Here is an 8,222-nt window from a genome sequence, read left to right on the forward strand (position 1 = left end):
TTTTTTTTTCCCCTCAGCAGTTCAATTAGAGCTTCCTCATTTTCATTTATATCACCTACTCATTTTCATTTATATCACCTACTGAGGGTCGAACATGATTTATTATAAATGGCACTGCTAAATCAAAAGAAAAGTTTAAAAACAATGAATTAGTATATAAAGAACTATAATAACTATGCATTATAATAACAATAATATACACTTTGCAAACAAAAACATGAATTTGGGAGTAGTTTTTGAAAATAAAGATTATTTAGGGTTCCATTAATGAGAATTAAAAAACAAATCTGCATTAGATTGGTATTTTCAATTATTTCCTCAAAGTTAATAATTACCTAGAAACATATGATATATACTGAGGAATAGACATGGACATTATAATTCCCCAGAGAATGGAATGTTCATAGTGGAAAAATTATATTTTGGGGAGAACATGGTATAGATTGAATGGAATTTTTATGCTGGCTATTTTTATCTCTTATGTAAATTTCTAACCAGACCCTCATTCATCCTTTTTTTTTTTACTCTCTCCCTCCCTCCCCTACTTTTTCTATTTTTATTGCATATTGAGTACAGAGTATTGAGTTAATTTCACTATCCTGTCAATGGCATATTTTGACCATTGGTTCCTGCAAGACCCTTCTTGTATTTATGTTTTATTCCCTTTGCATTTATCACTCTAATTAAACTTTGTCCTCTGGGAAGCCTTTTGCTATGATGATGGGCATCCTATTTTTGTGTGTCTGTTCTTATAAAGTGTATATTATTTATGTATTTATTTTTTTTACTCATGTAAATACACAAAAAAATTGGATTATATGTCTTCTGTTATTTTTTTTTCATATTGGCATTTTTTAAAGACCCACTTCTTTCTGTGTGCACACATCTAGTCTGTTGCTTCTAACTCAGGCATAGTGTCAGTGTGCATCCACCCCAATTTTTTCTGTTTCCCTATATTAACTTTAAAAGACAAATGCTAACCTTGCAGTTATGATGATTTGATATATCTAAACCTTTATCATACTTTGTGACCTACTAAAGATAGTAAGTGCTAACCAATACCAACCCAAGATGGAGTGGTAGACAGACAAGAATTAGGATTATCATTCAACTTGACTGCTTCTTATCTGTGTGACCTTGAATGAACTTATCTTATTAAAGCTTCAGTATCCCCTTTTGTTAAAAATGTATATAACCTATTTTCAGAATTATTTGAGGATTACAGACAATGGCTATAATTGCTGATGATTATACATGACATATTCTATATGCTTAATGTCAATTTTAAGAGTCTGGAGTATTAAAATTGTATATCATTTTAGCTTCTGAGTGGCTAGTATAATGCATGTAGCAGTGTATAAAATGAATAAATTTGATGGCTCAATGAATGGAAATAGAGACTAGCATCTGAAGTATTGAGTAGGTAAAATAATGCATAATATAAAAAGGCAATTTGTATAATAGATTACATTTATTCAGTTGAAATATGTGTCAGGGACTTTCCCAACTGTTTTGCATGCAGTATCTCATTTAATCTTCATTCCACTTCAACCCACTGCAGGGCCTGCTATCATTACTTCTTTTTCACAATGGATAAAACTAAAACTAGCAGGCAAAGTAATTTCCCTCAAATTGTAGTGTTTGTTATCCAAAGTAAGGTGCTTGGAATACAGAACCTATACTCTACTCCAGATGAGTTGCTGCCTGTCTTTTGAAAAGTGAGTCTTACATGGATGAGATAGTCTGGTACAAGGAAGATTAACTTTACTGTAGTATGCAATTATATGAACTGAAAATACTTCATGCTTTTGCAGGATGAGCCAAAAATTTAATCTCAAACACACATTTAGCTCTGATACAACCCCTGTGCAGTTGTGAGAGAAGAAAAGGAACAAAAGAAGGAGTCCTTAGGTGAAAGAGCAAGCAGAGATGTCCAGGTTAAGATGTTCAGATTTCATCCTGTTAGTGGGAAGTCATTAAGTGTTTTAAGAAAGGGGATTGATGATAAAACTTGATGAAACTTGGTCTGTTAAAAAATGGTTTTGAAGTTTGCAGATAGAATGAATTGAACAAAAGTACTGAATTTTGTATGTTCAGTTAGAAAATTTTTTTACAAATTCAGATGAGGCGATGAAATAAGTCACTAGTGTTAAGGAAAACTTATGGTCAAATTTTTGACATAAATTTTACAATACAATATTTTTAGTAAATAGTGTTTCCATCAAATAGTCAATAATCAATGGTCAATAAAGACAAAGAGAAGCTTTGAGGAAAATTGAAGGAGTATATTGTGAACACGTTAACATTAAGGTATCTATGTGATGTTCTTTGAGGAGAAGGTATCTTGGGGTTACACATATTGAAATTCAGCTCAAAGTAAAGTTCTGAGTAGATATTTAGTTTCAGTATTCAACTATGTGTTGGCTGATGTAAAGTTTATAAGTGGTTAAGTTCACTCTAAGGGGATATATAGAGTATGGGATTTTAATCAGTGGTCTGAAATCTCCAGGGGTGAACATGAGGGTCCATGCGTAGGATTTATATATGTATGCTTTTCCCTAATGGATTCCTTCTTGTTATTTGAAAACTCTTAGACTCTATTTATTTTCTATCTCAGGCTTACTTTCAGCAAAAAATTTTTAAGTCTTTCTAGATATCTTTATTATAAAAGTAATGCATGTTCCCTATATAAAAAATAATTTGAGACAATGTAGAGGGATATAAAGTGGAGCATATATTCTCCCATCCCTGCTCTGTAAACTTTCTCTGAATCCAATTATCTAGGGATAAGAACTACAATCTTATGTATAGCCTTATGCATCTATTTTAATACATTGTTTTTCTGCAAACAAATTAAATTGTCAAGAAACACTACAGTACAAAATCAAGAATAGCATTACTATTACCATCATATGATTCCACAGTATTTTACCACTAGATTAAATAAAAATATAGGCTGCCACTGGATTATGGTGACATTTTGATTATGATCTTCTCTTTATTTTTAAATTATACTTAGTTTTAAAGGAAGGAAGAAAGGAAAGAAAGTAGGAAAGAAGGGATGAAGGAAAGAAGGAAGGAAGAGAGGGAAAGAGGAAGGGAGAAAGAAAGCTCATCTATTGGATTTAGTCACTATGCAAAACATAATGCTGTAAAAATGCTGCAGTGATTCTGTTTTGGCCAGTCATTTAGCAATGAAAGCATGGGGCCGGCAGAATGAAAGGAATGCTTTATAACTGTCCATCCTGAAAACACATGTGAAAAATAAGCTCAATTTGAAAGAAGGCTAGACACTAATTAAATCTTGGATTTGCCCCAGTCCTTGCCTTAAAACATCTTATAATTTGCTTATCACTTAGTCGAACTGAAAAAAAAAAATATATATATATATATGCATATGATTTGGTACAATTTAGTGAAGCTATTTGTTGTGAAAGTGACTGAGTCAATTTGTGACTTGGCAGAAACACATTACATGAGATGTCATTTGACAAATGACACACTACCACCCAACAGCCCCCCAAAATCACATTTATTTTGATATCTTGAAACAAGTCATAGAAAAGTAGACTCTGTTTTTTCTTTTCAACATGCAGTTTGAAAAGAATGTTCAAAATGTTCTTTGTGGCCAGCTTCTGAGCTTCCACATTTATGTGTGTCCTCATACCACTTTATTAATTTTGAAGTCTCAAAGGTTTGACTTGAGTCAAATTTTCTTTGAGAAATACATCTTCAAATGAAGTGAAATCAGGGTACTTTGTGTGTAGTTGGGCACCTTTGATATTTGTTACCATGTCTGGCTCACTGGCTCTGGAGATGAAGCTAACACCACACATCTTTAAAATCATAGTCTGAAACATGTATCGAATATCATAAAAGCTGTTAACACTATGGGAATATGTCTCTTTGACTACTCTGAATGTCATCAGCTTAGTTAGAGCCAAGACAGTGAATTATTTTCTGTATCAAGGATGTTGCTTTTTATAAAATGGTAACATAATATGTCATTTTTATTTATTTATATGTAGAAAGTTCCTGGATTTCCAGAGTAAAAGTGATAAAGAACTTGATTGCAATTCAAGTAGATGTTTTATCTTTTATTTTGAGAAGGAAAAGAAATTGCCTTCTTAGGACAATTTGGCCAGAGGGAGTTCTTTTACAGCAAGGTGTACTTAGAAGAGTGTTAACTTAGAGCAATGGATTTCAAATTGTAGTGTGCAGCAGGATCACCAGTAGGGCATGTCACAGCACAGGCTTCTGGGTCCCACTTCCAGAGTTTCTGCTTTTGGGGTGAAACTCAGGAATTAGCACGTTGATACCATTTGACTTAGGCCATGTTTTGATTACATAAATAATTTATCCTTTATTTAAGACTCTGCATTCAGGATTACGGATGATGCTGATAAACTATAAACTCTTGATTGAAATGTTAATCTGGAAGAGGAGATTAAAGAAACTACATGAACTGTCCAGTGTTATGGATATGCACCAGGTTCAAGGGTGATAGATTCTTATAAATTCCTTTGGCAGGCAGATAATTGCAGACACCTGAAAATACTGTCCTTTCTGTTGTTGTTGTTTAGGTTACATTAAAATAAAAGTGTGGGGTTATTATAGAAAAGAAGTAGAACTTGCTATTGGTGGCTTCACCATTGACTTGAGGACAAAGAGCAACTTGAGAAATTAAAGCAACATGGCTTCAATTTGAACTTTGTTGAATTCTAGAAATGGTATTCAGCTCATATTGCAAAGTGAAACGAGAGAAATCTTTCTGATCCCATTTGCTGCCCAATATGTTTTCAGAATGTTGATAAAAATGAGAATGTTTTTCTAGGTAAACTAAAAAGATGATATGCATACTGTCTTTAACTATTTAATCAAGTTATTATAAATGCATTGAAAAAATTTTTGAGCAAAATTAAATTATAATTGTTGATTTTCACTTTCTGGGATTTTTTCATCAACTGGTTATTAGTTTTTCATCTAAACATAAGCTCAGGAGAAGAATAAATGTTTAGTTAATTCATTGAATAGCTATTATATTATTTATGGCTAAGAGGTAACTTGAAATACAAAGTCATATCTATTTCATTTTTTCAATACCCCTTTGAATTCCTCAATGGCAAGCAGTACAAATGTCTACCCTTGAATCTTGCCTCTTACTTCCCACCTCAGAATTTTTTCACAAAATCTTCAGATATCTGACATCTGACTTCTACATGCCACATGGCACCCAACTCCTACGTGTCACACAGATACAGAAATGTTCGACATACCCTTTCTGAAGCACTCCTCATAAGCACCCCTATATTTGCCTCAGGCTTGGAATTGTATGGTTGCAGCCCTTAGCAATCACTGATTTTAGTTCATCTGCTCTTCTCAAGGTAGAAGATAGCTGTAAAAGTGTTGGGCTAGATGGGGTCTAACAGTTTCTTTCCAAGGAGTCGGAGCCCTTTTCTGACAGCCTTAGAGATAAAGTAGCATTCTACTATTGCCTAAAAACATAAACTGTCTTACTTTTTTCCTGTGGAAAATCAACAACCTCTATCTTCCAATCTGGTGTGGACAGACTATTTTCAAAGATTCACATATAACTATATATCTTGCCCTTTTAAGGGATGTTACCTTAACTGATACAAAGTTGATGTTCATCCTGGCTTATTAGATAGTACCCTATTTATTAAAAACAAAAAGAGACAAAATAAATTATATATGTAGTAGACAAATGTATAGTCAACTTTTCAGTGCATGTGTTTATGGGCATTTTGAAAGGGGGGTGTTCATGCACCATTTTCCCCATATTTTCAGTGAGATCCGTGGCCAAAACCAAATTTGTAACCAGTTGGTTAGGGATGTGACTTTAGGGATAGAACATGTAATGGTAATTTTTAGAAGCAGTAGTCAACACATAGGATAGCAAGGGTATATCAGAGACATATGAAATGAATAAGAGAAACTGACATTAAGGAAGTTAGAGAAGAGTTGAATGCTGAGGAGTCCAGTTAGATGAAAAACACTGTGGTAGCTGCTGTTGGGAGCATTGCTGTTAAGGTTGTCACTTTCAGTGTGAATTGTCAATGAACACAGCCTCCAGGGATACTCTCCAGCAGCAGCAGTAGTGGAGGAGGATGACAAGTTAAAGGAGCAGCGGGAGCTTCAGAAAGCCTCACTCATTTCCCATGGCTAATAAATAATTGAGAGCCCAGCCTGACCACTCAGGCACATTTCTCTGGCCTTCTGCTTTGTTGCTTCCACATATCCTCTTTCATTACATGCTGCCACCGCACCACACCAGTGCTTCCCAGGACTGGTTCCCCAAATTTATCAAGGGCCAATATTTTGATAAAATGCAATGAGAACAAATTAGCAGAAACATGGAATAAAAAAAAAACAACATAAGTTCAAACATCATTTTTTATTACTAGAATTCCAAAGTTTCCATACTGTATCATTCCAGTAACAGAACATTCTTGAAAGGGACAGAATTACAGAAATGGTGAACAAGTTGGTGGTGGCCAGCGGTTAAGGAAAGGACAGGAGCAAGAAGGAAATGGGTGCAGATATGAAAGGGCAACGTGTGGGAACTTCATGCAATGGGCATGTTCATATTTTGACTATCATTTCAATATCCTGGTTACCATATTGTCTTGGAGTTTCACAAGTTATTGGGGGCAATTGATCTCTCTATACTAGTCTTACGGGTGCATGTGAATCTATAAGTACTCCAAATAAAAACGTCATTTAGTAAAATTAGATATAAAAATTCATGTCAAAGTGCTGCAAAGATTTTCAATGTTTGGTGTCATTGAATGTTAACACACAATGCGTGGGCATGGGTTCACACACCTCACTTGCGTAGCACTCACCAGCACTATTTTTTCTTTGTTTTGTAATGTTTGAATTTAAAATCAATCACAAAGCTTTATTCTATCTATTCTTTTCAAACAGAATGTTGTTATACGCCACACTAACTTTTCACCTCATTACCCACTTCTTTACCTCAACCCATCCTCAATATAGGATGGACCTCTTGTTCCCTCTCCTTAGCTTCACTGTTACTCCTATCTGACTTCCCAATTCTATGCACCTTTCACATTGCCAGATGACTCTCTTCATTCATACGTTTCTCTAGATTCCACTACTCAGAACTGATATCTCCCATTGCAGTTTTCTGCATTTTTTTTTATCATCTATAACAACTTATTTTAAAAGAAATATTCATGCATTTTCATTTCTCCTCATTTTAATGAAAAGGAATGGAGGACATTATACACAGGAGTCACACAATAACTGTTGGTTGAAATATGTTAAACAGAATAGGGAAAATTGCCAATATCTAGTTGGTGCCTGAGGAGGTCCCTGTCTGATCGAACACGTTCCCTAAAATTTCAAGATGCTTCTTCCTGACAGCTCAGATGAACATTATCTGAAGAGAGAATAGCAGATCTGCATGAAAGATCATGATGGGGTTAGAATTCTAGAAACTTAGGAGTTTGGGGGCTGGAGACCAACATAGTGACTTAAGAATAATTGGAATATCTTAGCCACCAGAATTTTGCTCAAGAATATCACTCAGGGATCGACTGAATGGCGCATTGGTTAAGAGCTGGCTTGGGACACCAGCTCTGAGCAGCAGGGCCCTGGTTCAGGTCCCACATGAGGGCCAGTGACACTGCCCTCTACAGCTAAGATGGTGAACAACAGCTCAACCTGGAGCTGGGCTGCCGTGAGTCACTGGCGACAATGGCGTGGGCTGCAGCCCCTATGGCAGTGGTTTGCCATAAACTACCCTGTGTAGCCAGCAGCCACCGTGAGTGGCCGTCCAGAAGCCAGCGACCTATCTGCCTCGCCCAGTAAGAGTGCAATGATAATCCCAACATGGGCCAGTGAAGCAACGTCCTCCACAACTAGACAGAAGAATAAAATGACAGCAACTTGTCTGTTCCCCTTCCCCCAGTCCCCCAGCGCTGTTACCCTCCCCCAATTTTCCAATAAAACCTTTGAAAAAAAAAAGAATATCACTCAGGAAAAACATACCACATTAACCTAGGGGAGCTATAGAAAATGGCAAGTTGATGAGGAAAGCAATTGCAATGAAAAATCCAAATGCTGATTAGGCAGCTTGATTTCTTATTTCCTTTATACATGCATGCATAGAATCAATATAATAACTGTAGTGATATAATTAAAAATAATTTTACAATCATTACTTTAGCAAATGG

At 35.4% G+C, this 8,222-nt stretch overlaps 1 protein-coding gene across 1 annotated transcript in view; it reads right to left on the reverse strand.

Annotated features, from left to right (window-relative positions):
- Window positions 1–7,716, reverse strand: part of LOC109374697 (aldehyde dehydrogenase X, mitochondrial-like) — an 18,097-nt gene extending 10,381 nt beyond the window's left edge. Inside the window, exon 1 of the mRNA XM_019629467.1 lies at window positions 7,711–7,716. The gene's annotated coding sequence lies outside the window, so the exon portion shown is untranslated. The remainder of the gene's footprint in view (window positions 1–7,710) is intronic.
- Between the last annotated feature and the right edge of the window lie 506 nt (window positions 7,717–8,222).

The sequence above is a fragment of the Hipposideros armiger genome, unplaced genomic scaffold (assembly GCF_001890085.2).
Source record: "Hipposideros armiger isolate ML-2016 unplaced genomic scaffold, ASM189008v1 scaffold_858, whole genome shotgun sequence".
Taxonomy (NCBI): domain Eukaryota; kingdom Metazoa; phylum Chordata; class Mammalia; order Chiroptera; family Hipposideridae; genus Hipposideros; species Hipposideros armiger.